Below are 23,617 nucleotides of genomic sequence, written 5' to 3'. Positions count from 1 at the left end.
AGAAGAAACGGCTGAGGACCGACACCCCTCTACAGATCAATGGGTCACCAGTAGAGAGGGTGAGCAATTTCAAGTACCTCGGTGCCCACATCACAGAGGACCTGACATGGACACTGCACATCGACACTGTGGTGAGAAAGGCAAGGCAGCGCCTGTATCACCTCAGACAGCTGAGGAAGTTCAGAGTCTCCAAGAAGATCCTGAAAACCTTCTACTCTGCAACCATTGAGAGAATCCTGCTGGGGAACATCACCGTCTGGTACGGGAACTGCTCCTCTCTGGACCGGAGAGCCCTGCAGAGGGTGGTGCGGTCAGCTGAGCGTACCATGGGGACCACACTCCCCACTCTGCAGGACCTGTACCCCAGGAGGTGCTTAAGCAGAGCAAAGAGGATTAGGAAGGACTCTTTCCATCCCAACAACAGACTGTTTGAGCTGCTGTGGTCAGGCAAACGCCTACGCAGCCACAGGACCAGCACTGAGAGACTTAGGAGGAGCTTCTTCCCTCAGGACATCAGTGCTTTTAACTGCACTGCCAGGACAACTGTCCTAATAGTATTTTCACCTCAAGCACATAGCACCTTTACCTCTATGTACACTGCAGCACCTTACCGTCCCACGGTTTACTTTGTATTTTTCTTTCGTCTTTCTTGTAGTTATTGTATTATATATCATAGGTTGCACTGCATCCTATGACTTATTTTAGGACTTATATTAGGACTTACTTTTTTAAAATCTTATTTGCATTGCTCGTATTTTTTAAATAACTGCTCTTTATATTCTTCTCTCTTTTAATTTGTATTCATATCTTATTTTATTTTATATTATTAGTATTATTATTATTATTATTATTATTGATTTATTTATTTAGATATTTATTTATTTTTTCTGTATATAATTATTATTGAAGCGTTATGTTGCACAGTCTACAAGGAGTTTGTCGCAACAGCATTTCACTATATGTATGTACATGCATGTGACAAATAAGCCTTTGAACTTTAAAACATTCTGTTTAGAGTCATCCAGTGCCATTGTTTATGGATCCTAAAAAGGAATCCGGTCTATATGTGAGCCAAAGAGGGCCAGAGCACTCTACAACTTAAAAAAGCCTGATTAGATATTTAATCTGATCGTCTGATAGTCATATTAACATCAAATATTGAAATAGGAAAAGAATATATCATACCTGTTTTGTGGATAACAGTTTCTCTGCACTCATCTCATCTGAACGACTTAAATCCAGTGAGGAGTGAATCCTGTGAAGAAATCATGAGACACAACTTAGTTAAATTTGTTTACTGCAGCTCTAACACACAGCACATGAGGAAAGAGCTTCTTAGTTAAACTCATCCTCTTACTACAACTATAACTGACAGCACATGGAGACAGAGCTTCCAGTTAAACTCATCCTCTTACTGCAGCTCTAATGCACAGCACATGGAGACAGAGCATCCAGTTAAACTCATCGTCTTACTGCAGCTCTAACTCACAGCACATGGAGACAGAGCTTCCAGTTAAACTCATCCTCTTACTGCAGCTCTAATCACAGCCATGAATGGAAAACACATCAGTTAAAATTCAATCCTTTACTGCATCACCCACTAAACAAAATGCCCTGAGATTTAGTTATAACCTAGTTCAGTATAACTGTTCATCCTTTACTCACCTGTAACTACGCACTCTGAAGTGAATTGATGAACATTATGCACCTTATAACATGACAGCTGTTACAACAGGAGACCTGCCCTCTCTAACCCTGACCTTAACAAACATGGAGACAGAGCTTCAGTTAAACTCATCTTCTTACTGCAGCTCTAACTCACACATGGAGACAGAGCTTCAGTTAAATCATACTCTTACTGCAGCTCTAACTCACAGCACATGGAGACAGACTTCAGTTAAACTCATCTCTTACTGCAGCTCTAACTCACAGACACATGGGACAGAGCTTCCAGTTAAACTCATCCTCTTACTGCAGCTCTAACTCACAGCACATCAAATGTTATTAAAACTCATCACTTTAAATGAGCTTAATACACACATGGACAGAGAGTACTCATCTACTCCTCTAACCAAGACACTGAGAAGTAACTTCAGTATAACTCATCTCTTACTCAGCTTAACTCTCACCTATTGGAGACAGAGTGTCAGTTAAACTACATCCTGCTTACTGAGCTCAACTCCGCATCAATGGATATAAACAACATGACACTTAATGAGTAATACACACTGTTACGAGATGCATCTACACCCACAAACAAAAGTAGCCCGAATTTAGTTTTATCAACAGCATAGAACTTGTTAATACTGATCACTGAACTCTACTCAGTGATATGAGATGACAGAAATTTCATAAATCAGCTGGTTACTGACCTGCTCTAACTACCCTGGAACAGGAGACTCAATAACATCTCTACTGCAGTCTAATCACAGCACATGGAGAAGACTTCCAGTTAAACTCATCTCTTACTGCAGCTCTAACTCACACCACATGGAGACAGAGCTTCCAGTTAAACTCATACTCTTAAATGCCAGACTCTACTCACCAGTACATGGAGACAGAGCTTCCCTTATACCTATCCATACTGACTGCAGCTCTAACTCACACCAAAACACATGAGACAGAGCTTCCAGTTAAACTCATCCTCTTACTGCAGCTCTAACTCACAGCACATGGAGACAGAGCTTCTAGTTAAACTCATTTTCTTACTGCAGCTCTAACTCACAGCACATGGAGACAGAGCTTCCAGTTAAACTCATCGTCTTACTGCAGCTCTAACTCACAGCACATGGAGACAGAGCTTCCAGTTAAACTCATCCTCTAATTGCAGCTCTAACTCACAGCACATGGAGACAGAGCTTCCAGTTAAACTCATCCTCTTACTGCAGCTCTAACTCACAGCACATTAACTCTCTGATTCATGCATTTTTACCTCTTTCTCGCAGGGCCGTGGGTTCCATCGTCAGTCTCGGTCTCCTCTGAGGAACTCATTTTAAAAACAGCGCCCCCTGTCTCAGGACACCTGAACACACCGAATCAGATTCACAAGTGGGTTCTGACCCAAATTGGCCGACCTGTAAATACACACAAGAAGAACATGATAACGCACAGACATAATAATACACTGTGAGGGCCATATAATGTAAACGTGTAACACAAAAAGGTAATTAAATTAAGTTTGGTGCATTAAAATATGTACGCACCATATTATGTTATTTGTGCATTTTGTCCCACTGATATACTCAATGTATGTATCGATAATGAGTCCTTTGCCAAGTATCGCTAATTTGTATGCCGGCCCTTTAAGAGTTGCGCTCAAGCAGCAAACAGGTGGTGACGGGCCAGGTGGGTTTTTTTAAATAGATTGGGGGCAAGAGGTAGCAACAGAGAATGGAGTAAAGGGGAGTCAGCAGAAAATAATCAAGAATCCTGAGATTTGTTGGCGTTTTTGTTTGGATTGTATTTTTTTCAACCTACAATTATTCAACACAGCTCCAAGACACGAAAACGAGTAACCTGATGAACCTACGTTTTAAAGGAATTCTCTTCTACTGCATTAGGAGGGTGAGCCTAAGCTTTTTGGGTTTTTTTTGTTTGTTTGTTTCTTTGAATGCAATGCATTGCTTAATTATTTGTTTTTAGAGAGGAAAGAAGATTTTTGCACTTATGCATTAATTTTGGTTTCGGGACTTATTATTTTTGGCACGTTTTCTGGATTTGTGTTTCCGTGGATACCGGACAACTAAACTAAACTCGGACTTCAACTTTAACTGTTATTCAATGGACAATCAGTTATTATTTCACATTGCCAGTTTAGTAATGATTGTACCTGGGTTTTTGTTTTCCTGATCAAATACTTGCCATATCGTTATTTTGTTGTTGTTTTTTTTGTTTGTTTATTGTTTGGTTGCCTCTGTTGTAATATATAAATTCCGTTCGATTAGATTCCCGTGAATATAGCGTGTTCATTCTGTTTAAATTGGTCTGAATTTGTTATAACACACACACATACATCAAATCTCATAGAACAGACAGCGACAAATCTGGAATTTAACTGAGCCATAAACTTGTACAGTAATACAATTCCTTCCAAAATATTCTGCACCCATGATAACAATTACTAAGACCGTTCAATATAAGGATTACCAGTGCTGAGGTATATTTTCATTGTCCAACATATGGAATATATTTAATGATATAATGGAAACTACCAAAATGACATTTCTCACATTTCTTTACAAAAATTGTGCGTCACAATTATTGGCACCCCTGTATTTGGTACTGTGTGCACCCTCCCCTCGCAGGGATAATGGCACGGAGTCTTTATACATAACGTCTTATAAGACCAGAGAACACATTGGGAGGGATCTTAGACTCTTCCTCCACCCACAATCTTTCCAGATCCTGATGTCTTTGTTGATCCGTGCTTATGGGCTGTGCTGTTCAATTGAGTCACAGGTTTTCAGGGAGTTTCAGCAGTCTTTAGACTGTTGTAGCCATTGCACAATGATGCTTCTGCATCATTAACCTTTTTATTTGTGGATTTTAACGTGAATTTGGGGTCATTGTCTTGCTGAAAGATCCACTAGTTTCAGTCTGCTGGCAGAGGTAGTCAGGTTTAGGGCTAAATTGTCCTGGTACTTGGGTAGAGTTCACAATGCTGCTTTCCTTAACAAGGCCCCAGACCAGCGTGAGCAAAGTAACCCCATAACATTAAAGATCCACCACCGTATTTTTCTTTTCAGTATATGCATCCCTAAATCCATCCTACATCATATTCCTGGACATGGTTGTGAGGGGGGCTGGAGCCTCTCCCAGCATGCATTGGGCAAGAGGCAGGAAAAAACCCTGAACAGGTCACCAGTCCATCACAGGGCACACACACCATGCACTTACACACTCATACATTCAAGCAATTTAGTGTCTCCAATTAGCTTAACCTGCATGTCTTTGGACTGTGGGAGGAAACCCATGCAGACATGGGATGAGAATATACAAACTCCACACACACCACCATGCTGCCCTCCAGCAGTTTTAAACTTCTTCATTATTGCCCTCACAGTAGTAACTAGCATCTTCAGTTTATTTTTTGATCCATTGCCTGATTTTCAAAGGTCAGCAACCATTTTCATTTTGTTCGTCAGTTCTTTGTCTTTCTCTGTGGCGAAGATGAAAAATGGGTTTCACAAGCAGGTTCTCAGTTTAATCCTCCAGTGAAACAGGAAGCCATGGAAGGCCACAAGAGTTTCTCTTAATATTGATGTAGATTTAGTTTGATTTATAAGAATCTTTAGGGGTGCAAATTATTTTGATATATATTTGGGAAATAACCCTACCTGAATCCAACTGTCACACTAGAGGGCGCCAGTTCCCCCAATCTTATTTTTCTTTCTGTCGGCCTTTTAGTGCTAATTAAGGTGTTGTTCGCAAACATTTAATACCTGCAAGTCACATCTGGTCATGCAACTGATTTATGACTAGTCAGGCTAATTTAAGATCTAATGTTTTTTCAAAACTTATCTCGAATTACATTTTGCTAGTAAGATGAAGTTACTTTCGCCATTCAGCTGTATGGACCTCCAATTAAGTTTTGACTATCCAAAACGTGAATTCCAGATACTGTATCGCCATTTCAGTTATGACTAGTCATAACTCAAATTAGAGATATCTCCACATTAGTTCTGACTTCATAATTTCAGTTAAAGATCTTTCATTCCTCCCGATTTAAGATGTCAGGTAACGGGGGACCAGGACCCAAACGCAGTGTGGGGAAAAACACCAGGAACTCCAAAAAGGCAAATCCAATAAAAGACTTTACTCTCATACAGGTCACAGAAAACAGGGAACAAAAACAAGGCCACTTTCAAAAACAAAAACAGCAGAATTTCCAAAAAAAAAAAAACACAAGGAAACAGAACTCGGGCAGAGCAGAACTCACAGACACGGGCAGAAACAGACAGGCAGACACTCTCAAGCAGAAACACAAGGAACCAGCACACAAGTCAGGCAAAGAGAACTTCAATAGCCACAAAGATAACAAGACACAGGTGAACTCAAAGCACAATCAAACCAGAGCAGGGAGGGATAACGAGACACAAAGAAAACCAATGACAGAATAATTGAAAACAATAATACAATTAACACAGGGGTAACTAGAGTGAGCAAACTGAAATACAAACTGAAGTACCGCCATCTGGCGGCCCAGAAAAGGAAAAAACAGAAACAGAAAAGGGCAGAATCCTGACAATATCTAAATGATCTTTTTGGATAACTGAATCTAAGATATTACTAGCCAAAATATGGCAAGCCATTTTAACATCTAATAACCTGTGCGGTTTCACATTACAGATATTTGTCATTCATTTATGACTAGTCAAAACGCTAATTTAAGATATCTCTAATTGTATTTTGACAAGTCAAAACACTCATTTAAGATATCTCTAATTGATTTGACTAGTTCGCCACTAAGTTCTATTAACTCCAATTAAAGATATCTACAATTCAGTTTTGACTATCTAAAACGTGAATTCCAGATATCACCACTTAAATTATGACTCTTACCATCTTACCCATAGTCGGACGGTACACCGAGCAAAACCCGTGCCGTCAAGCCTAGTTCATGCATGTCTATGGTCAAAACCCCTGGTTCTCGCGCACCAATCAGAAGCCAGTACCCAGTGTTAGGACGAATTTAGCCTCGCGAGCCAGTCTCTTTTCTCACTTCGTTCAGCAGAAGGAGGAATTTGGACAGGTTGCCAATAGACGGACGCTTTTTCGCTATTTTCTTATAATAATGTGTGCCTGCGTTGTTCCATGTCCGTTTACCCTATAAACAAACAGCTTGAAACAAAGAACCACTTGTCACAAACACATACATATATGAATTGTAAGGTCAGCCAACCTTATTTTTTCCCTAGTGGGAAAACTAGAAGACCTTTTGGAGAGAAAAAAAGAACAAATATTTCAAGAACAAAAATTAACCTACCTTTATTCTTGGCACATTTAGGCTATAATCAGTAAACTGTCAACTGTGACAGCAAGGTTTCTTTTTCCCTTCATTTATAAAAATAAATATTACTCTTTCTTATAAGGAATGATCAACAAAAACAATTACAAACCAAAACTATTTAAATAAATAATGGAAACATATAACAAAAAATAAATTAAAATAATTTGTAGACATCATTCGTTTACCTTCAATATAAAAAGCGATTGTCCGCTCATCTGTGTTTTGTACCTGAGCGTGAGACGTTGTCATAAAATTTTTCCCGACCGTGAAAACTGCCTGACTTGTTTACATTTTGGACAGATGTGGCTAGCTGGTAAATCTGTCGCTGTTTCCGTCGCAGCACTTTCGACACAAGCAAAATCGGAAGCGTTATCCTAAAATTTCTTCTTACCGTGAAGAGTGCCTGACCCGCAACCGTAGTAATGTGTTAACACGGCGGCACAATTATATCGAGAAAAAACGCTATATTCAACTGCGAACCGGCACTAGCACCAGCCCAGAACCAGCACTAGGTTCGCGTTGGTGGAAAAGGGGTATCATCAGATTCACGCCGTGTTAAAGTAAATGCTTCGTCATATTGGAGGTGCTTCCTCCCTTGCACGAAATATCCTTACTGCAGGTGTTGCATTTTGCTGTGTCGTTATCTTTTTTAATGAAGCTAAGCCAAACTTTCGAGCGTTTGCTGCGGTCAGCCATGGTCCAGGATGTAAACAGATTTAAACGGTAAAAAGTGTCTGTTCTCGCGTGCTATGTTGACGTACTGCGTAACAAATGACGTGACGTTAGGTCCGCGTAGCTGGTCTTGGCAGATAAGTGCAGCTTTTATGGACTGTAAAATGCTTCCTGCAGTTCACTCGGGAGCGCGACTGAAATATGCATAAGTTAGGAACCGAACTGCAGGATCGAAATGCACGTGCCTTATCGAATCACGTTCTGGAATTGGTTCTTGATACCCAACCCTAATTTTACCTGCTATGGACCTCTTTTTAAGATGAGTCTTGAATAAAGTTGAAATGAAATGAAATATAGAGTAATCTCTGCCTAATATAATCACTCCACTGTATATTTTGCCTCAATATTGCAAACCAATTAATTTGATTTAGTAATGGGAATGATTTCCTATAAAACATAAAAGAATAAGTAACAACCTCTTAATCGTTTAATTAAAAACGAAATCCGGGTTTATACGGCAGCGTCAAAATGTCAACAACGAGCGACAATTGACCTCCGTCTCGCTAGGCTACCTCCTCACGAGGTCGAAATGGTCATGGAATATCAAAAATATGGAAGTTAACTTTCTTAAAGGTTATTTCAATATTACTTTCTGGTCTAAATGGTAGGCCATGTTCGGACTCCGTGTGAGCTCTTAGCTTATCAGGCTACGCCTTAAACCCACCATTTTATTGCCAGTTGCTGTTGTCATTTTTTTCTGAATTACGCGGGTTAATGCGATTATACCTGCAGATTTCTTCCCGCATCCCTTTACCTTCAGCATCTCTTACCTCAGTTCCACTCCACAACAGACTTTACTCCGTTTTACATTTAATTTAATTCCTTTTTTCCTGGGGATTCTTTCTCCTCCGTTATTAAAAGGACCGTTAAGTTTCAGTTTCTCTTTTGGACCGCATTTCCTCACTTACTGGCTGAACTGAATGTTCGATGGGCGGAGTTTTATATATCTCATAAAAAACACGTTTTCAACGTACAAAAATGCCAAGTTACTCACACATACAAGACCAGTCCAGGCCTGCCATTAAAAGTATTGATATCAAAATGACGCCAAGTTACGGTACTACAAACAATATAGGCTGTCTTGCGTCACCGAAATTAAATAAGATGTATTCCAAAGCAATGCTACCCAATATTTCCTCAATTCTTTCAAGACTTTGTATGCTACGAGCAGGCATATCATAAGCTCCCCAGAAACCTGATGCTAAAGGCATTGTTCAGTTCTGTTGTGCAGAGTGACCGCAAATGACCATTGTAACACCCACAATTATAATATAGAGGTTATTTTCATACGCACAACAATTTCTAGATGATCTTATTCAGATTCCTTCTCACATATAGCAAGTCATCTAGCAGAATTGCAGAGTGAGACACGCGGATCCTGGAGGAATATCATGAAACTCCACAACAGAGCCCATAACAATGCTTCTACGTGCACAAGATGTCTTCCAGTGTGGAGAGTATGTATAATGTTCTTAAAATGTTTTCAGAAATCGCATGGCACTCTCTAAAATGGCCTTAACTTGGTGTACTTAAAACTAGTTTTTCCTATACATATAAAGGTTATAGATAAATACGTGTGACCTTTGTGACAGAAATTACTTGCACATGGAAAATACAGTGGATTTCATATAAGCCATCTCTACTGAACTTGACTTGACTTTATTGTCCCTGTAGAGAAATGTGGATTGTAGCACTGTGTTATGTTAAAGGGCATTACAAACACAGACAATAGAAAGTTATAAACATTGCAAATGTCACAGTAGTAGTAGCACAGGAGTAAACAGTATGCAGGGATGCTACAAAGGCAGCCCAGTGTGACACAGACAGCTGGAGCAGCCAGATCAGCTGGTATTAGGCATGACTGGTGCCTGATGGCTCTCATGTCTGAGTGAGTTCCAGTTTTATTTTTGAAAGTAGAAATATATAACTTTACATAACTGCGAGACAAAATTTTACAGTAAGATAAGATTGCTGTTAAGCTACTTGAACCAATTCATATGCAGATGAAGACATTTGATTGCAAAAGCAACTGTCAACTGAGAAACATTGTCCATAATCTGAATGCTGAAATCAGTGACCATTGAGCATGTGGCTCCATCTAGTGGTGGTTTCTTTAATAAGTTTTATAAAAGATTGTCAGGTTTTGAATGCCTTCACATTATGGTAGGCCTACCATCAAATGTACATCACGTTAAATGTCATTAAAAACATATTATTATTATTGCTATTATTATTAGTAGTTGTAATAACTTCAGAAAAAAGTTGAATTGAGTGTATATTTTCCAGAAAAATGAGCTCAATTAGATTACACATAACTCAAATGGGTGCCACCCATAGACCGTGTAACAAGACCAGGTTAAAAACTAGTGGACCGGTTCGGCCGTCGTCACAGACATGGGCGGTGTAACTTTATCACTCAGTCAGTCACAGACATTCGCGTTTGTAGGGCTGGCCCCGCTGTTGCGGTCCGGCCAAAAATAGGTCAGTTCTAAAGGCACCCCGAGAAAGCCGTAAAGTCTCTGTAATTGTTGGTAGAGAGATCCAATCAAATCCCCGTTCGCTACCAAGAATCTACCAATGAATTGAAGGGGATAGCCAATCAGAGCGCGTATGTCTACCAAGACCCGATCGCTTGCTCGAGTCTCTCGGGCTGAAAGACACGCAAATATTGAATGAGGTAAATTGCTGTTATTTTCCTGCGTCGGTTGGTAAAGATAACCGCAAATTTAACTGACTCATAACTGGGAAAAAGTTACGACAAGCTATGGATAAGTATGGTAACGTTACCAAATGTAAAGTAATATTCATTTTTACAGTGTTACCTTAGTTAAATCAGCTTTAAACAAGGTAGCCAAGTAACGTTCACCGGTTTAAATTACGGTAGACGATCTAATCTGAGGAACTGTTCTTAAATTTACATCAGGCGCAACAAGTTAAATATATTTTTAACCTTTAAGTGTTTTTTCTCTGGCATTATAAATAGCTTGTTTTATATGAGTTTAATATATTCATTCAGCAGTTTTTATGCCTTTATCTGACTGATCCTTTGTAACTGGCTATCTGGATTGAACTCTGGCCATTTTCTGTCATTTATAGCTAATCAAATAACCTTGCTCACACTGTAAGAAAATAAAATGTCCTAGAAATAACCTATAACTAGCTACATTTTTATTTTTCTTTCTTCTTTGGGATGGCTGGTGTGCCATCCAGCCAAGTTACACCTTGGCGGGGCGGCATGCCCCATACCTATGCAGCATCGACAGTTTGGCACTTTTCAGGGTTCCCCACAAAAATAACCACAACAGCCATAGACACTCAGCCCTTAAAAACATTAATTTCTGTACATTCTGACCCCATTTCAACAGACAGAATTCATAAACAACTTCAAATGTCCACACAATAAAGCCCCAAACTAAGGGGATTTGCGTTTTCTTCTCCTCCTCCTTCCTGCCACCTAGCCCACAAAATGTCTCCCCATTGGACATTTTACCAACACGAGCCAATCCTTCACCTACACGATCCAATCAAAATCTCACATACACACGCAAAATAGACATATCTTTTTACTCTAAAACATTTCCAATCTCAACAGCTCGTCCCTTAAAGGCTGAGTGGTCAATGTCATGGTCTATGGATCACAGGGTCCCTGGTTCAAGCCCCACTGGAAGCAAGTTTCTGAACTGTGCTATTTTGCTCACTAATATTTGTCTATTACTTATCAACAACCACATCTACCCAGCGTTCACCGAACGTATACACTGCATTATGATGTACCATCTGCACGTTCACTTAATTGGCTACAATATCTTCTGCAAAACCACAGACAAGTTTGACCAAAAAATTTCACGCATTGAACAGCTATGTCATGGTGGCACACTGCCAAAGTTAGAGTATAAAGGTTGGAACACAACCAGAGAGTCAGTTAGAGGGGAGGACACCAAAATCAGATGCCCTCCTTATCTCTAGATTGCAGTGTTTGAAACAGTGCTGTGTGTACACAGTTACACAGAGAGAATATGGACACAGTGCTGTGTGTACACAGTTACACAGAGAGAATATGGACACAGTACTGTGTGTACAGTTACACAGAGAGAATAAGGACACAGTGCTGTTTGTACACAGTAGCACAGAGAGAATAAGGACACAGTGCTGTCTGTACACAGTTGCACAGAGAGATTAAGGACACAGTGCTGTTTGTACACAGTAGCACAGAAAGAATAAGGACACAGTGCTGTTTGTACACAGTAGCACAGAAAGAATAAGGACACAGTGCTGTTTGTACACAGTAGCACAGAGAGAATAAGGACACAGTGCTGTGTGTACACAGTTACACAGAGAGAATATGGACACAGTACTGTGTGTACAGTTACACAGAGAGAATAAGGACACAGTGCTGTTTGTACACAGTAGCACAGAGAGAATAAGGACACAGTGCTGTCTGTACACAGTTGCACAGAGAGATTAAGGACACTGTAAGGAAGCTCTTGGTCCATTTACCATCTTGGTGGTTAGGAGTTTGTCAACAATATGGGGTGTCTGGTCAGGACACGGAGGCAGGAAATTCTTTTTGGGGGTTTATTATAAATGGAATGCAAATACACAGGCACAGGCAATCTCTGTTCTCCTCTTAGGTTTAAACCAGGTGGGTGTGCATGTGTGTATGTGTGGTTCTAAATAAGGAAAAAGAAATACAGTTAGCCTACTTCTACACTTATTATCAGCTGTACATTAAAAGGAAATAAACGGTGCTAATCACGTAGCCTACTAAATACAACGGAATATTCTACCATATGTAGATGCACTGTCGCGAGGAATGACACTCCAATGCACCCAGCACAAATCGCCAATATGTGGCAAATATCAAGGAATACTGCTACTAACTTAAACATTCTGCTATACAAATTACTATCAGACAATGGATTAATAATCTAAACTAAATATCCTTGACGATAGAGAAAGATGTACTTACTGCCGTTTATTGACGCACACAAAGGAAACTTAACTCGCTAGAAATGACCGTTAAACTGATGAATTACCTTGCACAAAATTTAACCGCGGCAAGCGCGAGCTGTAAACAAAAGGGCGTTGCCTAGCAACAGGTTAGGTCTTCACTGTCCATACTCTGAGCCTTTTGCACAGCCGCCCCCTGATTCGCTGTGCGAATCAGCTCCTTGAAGGCTCAGTGTCCGCTGGGGACATTGTCGGAGTATCCTCTGGGATAGCTGGTAGCTCAATGAGTTTGGCCACCGGTCTTGTGTAGGTCCTGTCGTCCACTTGAACCTCAGCAGTTCTCACCTTCCCGTCTGCGCTCATGATAGTCTTCTTGACCCTTCCCACGGGCCACAGTGCTCGAGGTAACCGCTGATCGATCACCATCACCACTGTGCCAATGGTAAGATTTCTCGTCTCTTTCACCCATTTCTGCCTTGACTGCAAGGAGGGTAAGTAGTGCTGCAGGAAGTGGGTCCAGAACTGGTCCGCAAGTACTTGACTGTGCCGCCATCTCCTCCGACTGAGGATCTCGGACTCCGGATAAACCACTTGAGGGAGCGAGGAGTCGGGCCGCCCCATGAGGAGGTAGTTGGGGGTTACTGGGTCCATGTCGGCTACGTCCGTCGAAACATAACCTAGCGGCTTGGAATTTAAAATTCCCTCTACCTCAATGAGGACCGTCCGCAAAACTTCTTTGGTCACCGTCTGTGCTCCCATGGTCACATATAGCGCGGCCTTGATGGACCTGACTTCCCGCTCCCAAGTCCCACCGAAGTGTGGCGCATTTGGAGGGTTGAACTGGAAGCGGATCTGGCGCTTAGCCAGCTGGGTCTTTAACTCTTCACTCATAACCTGGAAACTTACTCGAAGCTCGGACTCCCCTCCCCGGAAGTTGGTTCCCTGGTCGGAGAGAAGCTCAAAGGGGGTTCCTCGTCGAGCCACGAACCTTCTGAGCGACATGAGGAATGAGTCAGTGTCCATGCTATGCAGCACATCCAGGTGGACACATCTCGTTGTCATGCACTTAAACACAATTCCCCATCTCTTTTCCGTAACCCGACCTCGCTTAATCTGGAATGGTCCGAAGCAATCCACTCCCGTTGAATAGAATTGGGGCTTCATGAGGCGGAGACGGCAGGGGGGCAAATCTGCCATCTTTGGTATGATTGGCTTCGCTCTCCATTTCTGGCACTCCGGGCAGGATCTCTGATGGCGACGCACGGCTTCGCGGCCCCAAAGGATCCAAAACTTGCGTCGGAGTTCCGCAAAGACTCTCTCGGCTCCGGAATGGAGCAGCTTGTCATCATACTGCCGTATGATGAGCCTGGTGACAGGGTGTTTCGGTTCTAGCACGATTGGGTGCACAACGTCGTCTTCCAGGCTGGAAGAACGGCGTAACCTACCGCCTACACGGACGAGGCCCTTGGAGATGTCGTACTCTGCGGCAAGTGTTATGAGCCGACTGCCGGATGGAACAGCTTTCCCTGTCTGTAGGCACTTGATCTCTTCTGGAAAGCTATCACTTTGCGCTCTCTGTAGGATTCGGAGTTCGGCTTCTGCGTAGTCATCAGCACTGCGGGTGCTTGGCTGGGAGTCCACTCCGTGCAGTGACCTACTAGTCGCCTCAAGGAGGTCTTCGAAGGTGGAATATTCATCGACAGGCGGGATCTCTGGAGCGGAGATAGTCGATGTGAGGCCACAGAACGAAGACTTCTTCATCTCTGTCTCGTCTGGAACCTCCTCGAAAGACGGCGGGGTTGGCCAGCTGTCATGTGGCTGCTGAAGGAAGGCTGGACCATGACTGAACTGGTTCGGCTTGGCGAGGTCAGACAGAGTCATCCCTCTGGTGATGGTATCTGCGGGATTATTCTGCGTGTCCACATACCTCCATGACCGGTGGTCGGTCAGTTCTTGGATCTCGGATACACGAGTCCCCACAAACACCTTATATCTGCAGGACTCAGACTGTATCCAGGTTAGCACAGTGGTGGAGTCAGACCACAGCACCGTCTCTCTCAACTGAAGGGTGAGCTCTCTCTGGATCACCTGGGCGAGCTGAGCTCCAGTCAGGGCAGCACAAAGTTCCAAACGGGGCATCGACTGCTGTTTCTTTGGTGCCACTCGCGAGCGAGCTAGCACGAAGGCCACATGGACATTGCCTTGAGGATCTTCACCACGTAGGTATGCGACTGACCCGTAGGCGGACTCTGATGCATCACAAAATACGTGAAGCTCGAGGGTGATGACACTTATATCAATGCCAGATGGGAAGTAGCTCCGGGAGAGGCTGACTGATAGGAGCTGAGGGAGCTCTTCTTCCCATGTGTTCCAGGCTTGCAGGAGATCAGTGGGTAAGTGCGGGTCGTCCCAGTCACGGTCATTGGCCCACAGTCTCTGGACCAGAACTTTGGCTCTTGTGGTGAAGGGCAGAATATAACCTAGGGGGTCATACTGGCTTGCTAATATCTTGTAGATATTTCGCATTGTCGTCTGGCTTGGAGCAACTGGGCGGTGCCTGTAGTGGAGTGTGTCCTCCTGGGGGTGCCAACTGAGACCTAGCGTCATCTCTTGAGCTTCCCCATGGGTCTGGGAAACTAACCTTTCGCTGCTGTCAGACTTGGCCTCCTTGGGCAAGTGGCGGATCACTTCTGGCTGGTTACTGGCCCACTGGCGGATCTCAAAGCCACCACTGATTAGGAGGGCTCTCAGCTTTGTCACAAGGCTCCTTGCTTCGTCTTCAGTAGGTAGACTCTGCAGACAGTTATCGACGTAAAAGCACTGTTCCACACTGTGACGTACATCTTCTCCTGGTTGGCTGGACTCGGTGACGTGTTTCTGGAGAGCAAAGATCGCACAACAAGGGCTGCACGTAGTTCCGAATGGCAGGACTTCCCACTGGTATACTGAGGGTGGCTTGTCGGTCTTCAGGTCCCTCCAAAGGAACCTCAGCAAGGGCTTGTCTTTGTCCAACAGGCGAACCTGATGAAACATCCCTTTGATGTCTCCACTCATCGCGACTCGATGTTCCCTGAAGCGTAGGAGGACTCCAAGGAGTGAGGGTCCTAAGGTCGGGCCAGGGAGTAGGTAGTTGTTTAGACTCTGTCCGCCTATCTGGAAGCTGCAGTTGAACACAATCCGGTCTTTGCCATTATGTCTGACTATGTGGTGTGGCAGGAACCACGATTCTTCGGATGTGTCAGCTTCATGGTTGTCAATCTTCGTGGCATACCCAGCGACCTCTAGTTTCTTGATCTCCTCCTGGTAAGTAGATGCACGCTGTGAATCTTGAGCTAACCTCTTTTCTGTGTTCCGCAGGTTTTTCATCACAACTTCCTTTGGAACTTGCAGCTTAGGCATGGTTTGGACTCGCAGGAGGGGAGTAGCATAACGATGCACTCCGTCGACCTCTACACGGGTGGTCTCAGCCTCTAACAGGTCCACTGCGTATTTGTCCTGTCTGGATCTGGTCACTAACCTCTCACTCTTGAAAGGCAGCGTGTCCAACTGCCACAGTCGTTCAACTTGACGAAACAGCTCAGCAGAAGGAGAGGAAATTGCCGTGAACAAGCACTGTGCGGGCGGAAGCTGTTGCTGAAGGTACTTAGCTGGACCCTGGAGTGTCCAACCGAGATTAGTCTTGACTGCTGCAGGGCCACCAGGGGGGCCCAGGTGCACTGGCTCAATCGGAACGATTAGACTGGCTTGATCAGATCCGATCAGGAGGGTTGGCTGAGCTCCATCAATGGGTGGAATTGGCAAGCCTGTCAGGTGACGATACTTCTTCTGGAGCTGGGAAACTGGGTAGGTGTACTGAGACAGGCCTAGGTGGTCACCTGTGAAAGCACCTTGGATGCGGAACCTCTTTCTGGGCTGTGTTACAGACGCGATGGCGAAGGAGACACGTGAGCCTGGCAGTGTCTTGATATCCTGGCGGATGGTACGAAGAGTCAGATCTTCTGCTTGACCCCGTATTCCCAGGCGGCGTGCTGCAGATGAGAGCAGGATAGTTCTCTCCGAACCATCGTCAAGCACTGCATATGTGTTGAACACTCTGTCCTGGTAGTACAGGTTGACTCTGGCGATCTTCAGCAGCACTCAGCTATATCCATTTGGCTGATCTAGGTAGTGAGTCTCTGCTGTCGATGTGATGGCTGCTGTGTTGGCGGGCTCATTATCACTTCTCTGGTTGACCTCGTGCAGAATGGAGAGGTGTTTAGACTTACAAAGTCGACACGGCTTCTTCAGGTCACAGACGGAGGCTAGGTGAGAACGACCGCATCTCCAGCACCTTCTCTTGGTTTTGATCCAGTCCACCATCTCCCCTTTGGTTAGCTTAGCGAAGCTCTCGCATTGGCTGAGATAGTGTTCAGAGTTGCAGTAAGGACAGTATATCTTAGCCTTACCTCGGGTCTGGATGGGAGGAGCTGCTTTGGAGGTTACATCTGACTGTGGATTTTTGGAGCTGTCTGTCCCATGCATTACCGTAGTGACCTTCACCTTGGACTTGTACTTGGAGTCTTTCTTGTCCTTCTCGCTGTGGGCTTGAAGGGAGGGCTCAATGTCCAGGCATCTGACTTCAGCTTTCAGCCAATCCGAGAAGTCAATGAGTGACAGCTTCAACTGATCAGGATCCTTCCTGTACTGTTGTCGACGGAACCTCTCTTGCTGGTGCTTGGGGAGTCTACTGAGGAGGCGCTTCACGTTTGAGCCGCAGTGGAGTTCCTCACGACCTTCTCCTTTAAGCGACTTCAGCATCCCGACTAGTGACTGCACTCTGGTGGCGAACTCGTCAAAAGCCCTATCGTCTCGGATGGGGGGTAAGCGTTCCATGTCCTCTATCTCCTTCAATGCGAACTGATATGGGCGTCCGTAACGCTCATCTAGTGCCTTCAGAGCTTCAGAGTAGGGCGTACTAGACTCTGCATGAGCTAGCACAAGGCGATGGGCTTGAGGTACTTTCACATGCTTCAGCAGGATGGCATACTTGTAATGCTCAGATTGCGTGGGGTGCAGGAGGGTGCTGAGGGAAAGGCGAAGCTCCACATACTGGGCTCTATCTTCTTTCGTGAAGTCTGGAAACGTGGGGCCTTCTATATTGGGGGCTGCTTGCACGTACATCATGGGGGGATAAGGTGTTGGCATGACCGGGTTCCCTGGGTAGGAGGGGTAGGGCACATAAGGAGATTGATGTGCTGACTGATGCTCAAGATGATGCGCGGGCGGATGCCTGGGTGGAGGCAGATACTGTGTCTGAGGATGGGAAGCTGGGTCATGTTCGTTCTCTTGCTTGATAGCCTGAAGGCTATGGCGTGGTTCAAGCACGTGTTGAGGGGGATGAATGTCTCGGCTGAGAGGTGGAGGCAATGGCCACTGTTGGTGGTGGATAGTTAAATCTTCTAGCTGATGAGCCAGTTCTGCAGCTACGCTTGATTGATCATCAGCTCGGGATTGGTGAGGGGCACTGGCAGGGGGATGCTGCTCACCTACTCTTTCTGGGTGATGTGGGCGAGCTGGTGTCTGATGCCGTGACGACCTCCTTGATGACTGAGCTGAGGACCGAGGGGAATGGCGCTGCAGGACAAACTCCAAAAGCTTTGTCTGCCTCTTGGCCGTCTCACTCTGTTGCCGCGCTGTCTCCATAGCTTGCTGCACGATGGCTTCATGCGCACTCCACGCCGGTGGCATAGAGGATGTGCTCCTAGCAGGACTAGGCTGTTCTCCCTCCTCTTCGTGCCTGTGTATCTGCTCTACATTCCGTTGGTCTGTATACTGCACTAAATAATCTTCCAAATATCTTGGTCGCTGAACTGCGCGCACAGGATGCATAGATGGTGAAGCAGGGAGACTGGTTCCCTCACTACTGGCTGCCATATTGGTGACTCAATCCGGCTCGAAGGACCATAAATTGTAAGGAAGCTCTTGGTGGTTAGGAGTTTGTCAACAATATGGGGTGTCTGGTCAGGACACGGAGGCAGGAAATTCTTTTTGGGGGTTTATTATAAATGGAATGCAAATACACAGGCACAGGCAATCTCTGTTCTCCTCTTAGGTTTAAACCAGGTGGGTGTGCATGTGTGTATGTGTGGTTCTAAATAAGGAAAAAGAAATACAGTTAGCCTACTTCTACACTTATTATCAGCTGTACATTAAAAGGAAATAAACGGTGCTAATCACGTAGCTTACTAAATACAACGGAATATTCTACCATATGTAGATGCACTGTCGCGAGGAATGACACTCTAATGTACCTAGCATAAATCGCCAATATGTGGTAAATATTAAGGAATACTGCTACTAAAACTTAAACATTCTGCTATACAAATTACTATCAGACAATGGATTAACTAATAATCTAAACTAAATATCCTTGACGATAGAGAAAGATGTACTTACTGCCGTTTATTGACGCACACAAAGGAAACTTAACTCGCTAGAAATGACCGTTAAACTGATTAACTTTGCACAAAATTTAACCGCGGCAAGCGCGAGCTGTAAACAAAAGGGCGTTGCCTAGCAACAGGTTAGGTCTTCACTGTCCATACTCTGAGCCTTTTGCACAGACACAGTGCTGTTTGTACACAGTTACACAGAGAGAATAAGGACACAGTGCTGTTTGTACACAGTAGCACAGAGAGAATAAGGACACAGTGCTGTTTGTACACAGTAGCACAGAGAGAATAAGGACACAGTGCTGTCTGTACACAGTTACACAGAGAGAATAAGGACACAGTGCTGTTTGTACAGTAGCACAGAGAGAATAAGGACACAGCACTGTTTGTACAGTAGCACAGAGAGGACGGACTAAACAGTGCAGGTATACACACTTTATTGATGTCTGGGGTTGTGCTGTGTTATAGCGTGTGCTGCACGCACACCCAGTGCTGTTAGAAAAAAGAGGCCAATCAATCCTCCGGCCACTGATAGCATGATCTGGGCTCCAGGCCCTGCAAGGAGTGAGAAAAGCAACCAATCACACAACACATTCTAATCCATTCTACTACAATCACACAACACATTCTAATCCATTCTACTACAATCACACAGCACATTCTAATCCATTCTACTACAATCACACAACACATTCTAATCCATTCTACTACAATCACACAACACATTCTAATCCATTCTACTACAATCACACAACACATTCTAATCCATTCTACTACAATCACACAACACATTCTAATTCATTCTACTACAATCACACAACACATTCTAATCCATTCTACTACAATCACACAACACATTCTAATCCATTCTACTACAATCACACAACACATTCTAATCCATTCTACTACAATCACACAACACATTCTAATTCATTCTACTACAATCACACAACACATTCTAATTCAGCCTGGAACAGTCTAAACAACAATCAATCACAACACACATTCTAATTCAGTCTAGAACGGTCTAAATAACAATCAATCACAACACAGAATCTACCAGCCCCCCCTCCCGCCCCGCCCCGCCCAAAATTATTCATTTTCATGGGGCTGAAAATCCCTGACTGCGCCCCTGTGGAAAAGTGCTATATAAATGCAATGATTCATTCAGTCATTCATTATTTGGCTGTTTAATGCAAATATCTGAAAGCCCACCTATTCAAACTAGCCCTTAACTACTTATTCTATTTAAAATAAACAGAACAAACCCTTCTCTTTTTGTATGCAAGTTGAGGCATGCAGCCCATCAGTGACATCTAGCTGTAACTAGCCATGTGACACTAGTTGAAAACATATTCCAAGTAACCAAATTGTGAATTGTAAATATTACCGCTTTTACAAGAACCACTACTTTTGTAGCGGAAAAAAATAAAATAAACTACAATATGCACACATGTATGCACTCACTCACTAGCTCACTCACTCACACGCTCACAGTCAATCATTAACACACAATCATGCATTAACTCACACACATGCTCACAGTTACTCACAAAATCACACACACACACACACACACACACGCTCACAGTCAATCATTAACACACAATCACGCATTAACTCACACTGACACACACACACACGTACACTCACGCTCACAAACACTCACTCTCTCACACACACACATACATTCTCACAAACACACACACAAACTCTCACACACACACGTGCACACAAACTCTCACACACACACGTGCACACACAAACACTCACTCTTACACACACTCACACACTCTCTCACACACACACACACACACACATACTCACAAACATACACACACATACATTCTCACAAACACACACACTCACTCACTCTCTCTCTCTCTCTCTCTCTCTCTCACACACACACTCACACTCTCTCTCTCACACACACACACACACACACACAGCAGTATACTCCATTTGTCAATGTCACTGCACTCACAGTTTGTCAGTTTCCTCTTTGCTGCAGAGATGGGTCCTGCTGAAAGAATAGCTGTGAGTTTGTCCGGTAGATCTCTTCTCACCTTTTGGTTTTGCCGGGGAGAGCAGTTCTGTACAGATACATACAGGGGGAATGTATAACCAGCATGTAAACAAACGTGTAGGATGATTGCTGAAATATTCTCCACATTCTCTAACATTCAAGATCTGTAAACCTTGTGCTAACGGAAGATTTAATATATAAATTATGCAGCACGCAGAAAGTAGAAGTGGAGGAACTAGTGTGAGGTGGGTTTGTTCCCATTCTTCAGAAAAGAGCCTATGAGAACTCACTGAGAAAACTAGATAAAGTGAAAGGACTGAATTGCGTGCATCAGAAAAACAGTGAGCAATATAAATATCTAGATAATAAAAATAAATATTGAACTGAGAAGAATGACTGAAAAATACCTGTTATTTGGTCACCACATACTGAACACTCAAAACTGTTGGCTTATGCAATGATGATGGTTTTAGTGTGAACATGTATTATATGGTCTTTTTAAATTGAGTTCTATCCATTCATGTATTGACTATTTATCAATGATAGTAACATTACATGACATTACATTTATTTGGCAGATGCTTTCAGCCAAAGCAACGTTCAATAAGTGCATACCCAAGGTTTTATTAATATTGTGTAATGTAAACACATGCATGGTCAGTAAAGGGGTGTGTCCTGACAGATTGGGGCTCAGATGAGGCCTGTCACATCCCTGGCAGTGAACACAGGAAGCTCTCAGGCCAGGCTGCTGGCTGACCTGTCTCAAACACACCCATCGTTATCAGCCCTCTTACTCAAAGCCCAGCCTGAGGATGAGGCGGCTGGGTCCCTCTTACTCAAAGCCCAGCCTGAGGAGGAGGCGGCTGGGCCCCTCTTACTCAAAGCCCAGCCTGAGGATGAGGCGGCTGGGTCCCTCTTACTCAAAGCCCAGCCTGAGGATGAGGCGGCTGGGTCCCCCTTACTCAAAGCCCAGCCTGAGGAGGAGGCGGCTGGGTCCCTCTTACTCAAAGCCCAGCCTGAGGATGAGGTGGCTGGGTCCCTCTTACTCAAAGCCCAGCCTGAGGATGAAGCGCCTGGGTCCCTCTTACTCAAAGCCCAGCCTGAGGAGGAGGCGGCTGGGTCCCTCTTACTCAAAGCCCAGCCTGAGGATGAGGCAGCTGGGTCCCTTTTACTCAAAGCCCAGAATGGCTTCCCGGGAATTTACCATGGTCCAGTTTGTGGCAGCAGGGAGTTACCATTTTGTACACTCATGGGGAACAAAAATGGGCCAAGCCCAAAATGGCAACACATTAAGCTTTTAATGGTCTTAACAACAAAACATTGGTCAGAAAATTAGCAAGAATTAAACAAATGCACATCTGAGACCTCTTGTGCCACCATTTGCTTGTTTACCTTTGCTGCAGTGAACTGTTTGAGGAAAAGCTAGAAACAGGGAAATTCACTTATATAGTCTTCTTGTGCGCAAAAGTAAAATCATGATAATGATTCAAATGTCTGATGTAAAATTCAAACTAACATGTCTGCGTGTACAAAAGTTTCCAAAAATATCTTCTGGGATGTTTTTTTTCCTCTTAAAAGATTAGTCATTATTTGGTTATTTGCCACACCTGATGCAGCCCATCAAGGGCCTGATAACAAGCTCAGAAATGGAACCAGGATTGATAATGCAGGGAGAGATCTACAGTATGCAGTGTTGTGAGTCCCACATTAAAGGGGCGAGAACATCTGCTCCAAAAAAAGCAAAATATCATGCAGGGGTTGCTGTCAGAACCCGCATAGCTGGTCTTCGTCAGGGCAACTGTAGCTATTCTGAAATTTACAAGGCCCTAAAGGCAGAGGAAATCCCTATTTCTCTATCAGCTATTAAGAGAATAGGTCAACACTTTGAAACAACAGGTAATGTTGCCAGAAAGAAAGGATCTGGAAGGCCCAAAGCCTCATCATGCAGGGATGACCACCTGCTGAAATTTATAGTTCTCAAAGACAGGAAGAAAAGCCTACAAATACTGTCATCAGAATTCAAGACCTCAGAAAACAAAACTCTTTCGAGAAGAACAATAACCAGAAGGTTATCTAATACAGGTTATGTGTATAGAAGATGTGTTAAAAGGCCATTGCTGTCTCAGAAATACATCAAAGACAGAATTAAGTTTTTGGCCGAATATGGAAAGTTTGATTCAGAATGGTTCAGCAGAGTTGTGTGGAGTGATGAATCATGTTTTTAGTTGCATGGTGATGCTCCAGAGAGGTGTCTTCAAAGATCTGGTGAGAAATACAATAGTGAATGCATCTCTACCACAGTTAAGCATGGAGGAAGAGGTGTCATGGTGTCGGGAGCCTTTTCAGCTGCTGGTACTGGTGAGCTGCTTCACTGTGAAAAGCCAATTAACGCTTTGGAATACAGGAGAATATTGCAGAAAGGCTTGCTTCCCACAATTGAAAAGTTGTTTTCTAAAGAGGAATGATCAG

General features: G+C 43.7%; 2 long non-coding RNA genes and 1 pseudogene across 2 annotated transcripts in view; 1 reads left to right on the top strand and 2 right to left on the bottom strand.

Moving 5' to 3' along the window:
* Positions 1-23,617, bottom strand: part of LOC135245708 (NACHT, LRR and PYD domains-containing protein 3-like) — a 251,271-nt pseudogene that overhangs the window by 123,279 nt on the left and 104,375 nt on the right.
* The window catches only part of LOC135245769 (uncharacterized), a 65,705-nt gene that overhangs the window by 18,032 nt on the left and 24,056 nt on the right, over positions 1-23,617 (top strand). The gene's annotated exons all lie outside the window — the stretch shown is intronic.
* On the bottom strand, positions 19,543-21,212 carry LOC135245753 (uncharacterized). The gene is made up of 2 exons (XR_010327375.1): positions 21,107-21,212; positions 19,543-19,677 (listed from the first exon to the last, which is right to left on the bottom strand). It is a non-coding gene; the product is annotated as an uncharacterized LOC135245753 (long non-coding RNA).

The sequence above is a fragment of the Anguilla rostrata genome, chromosome 19 (assembly GCF_018555375.3).
Source record: "Anguilla rostrata isolate EN2019 chromosome 19, ASM1855537v3, whole genome shotgun sequence".
NCBI classification, from domain to species: Eukaryota; Metazoa; Chordata; class Actinopteri; order Anguilliformes; family Anguillidae; genus Anguilla; species Anguilla rostrata.
Note: the sequence above shows the minus strand (reverse complement) of the source record. Positions and strands in the feature narration are given on the sequence as shown.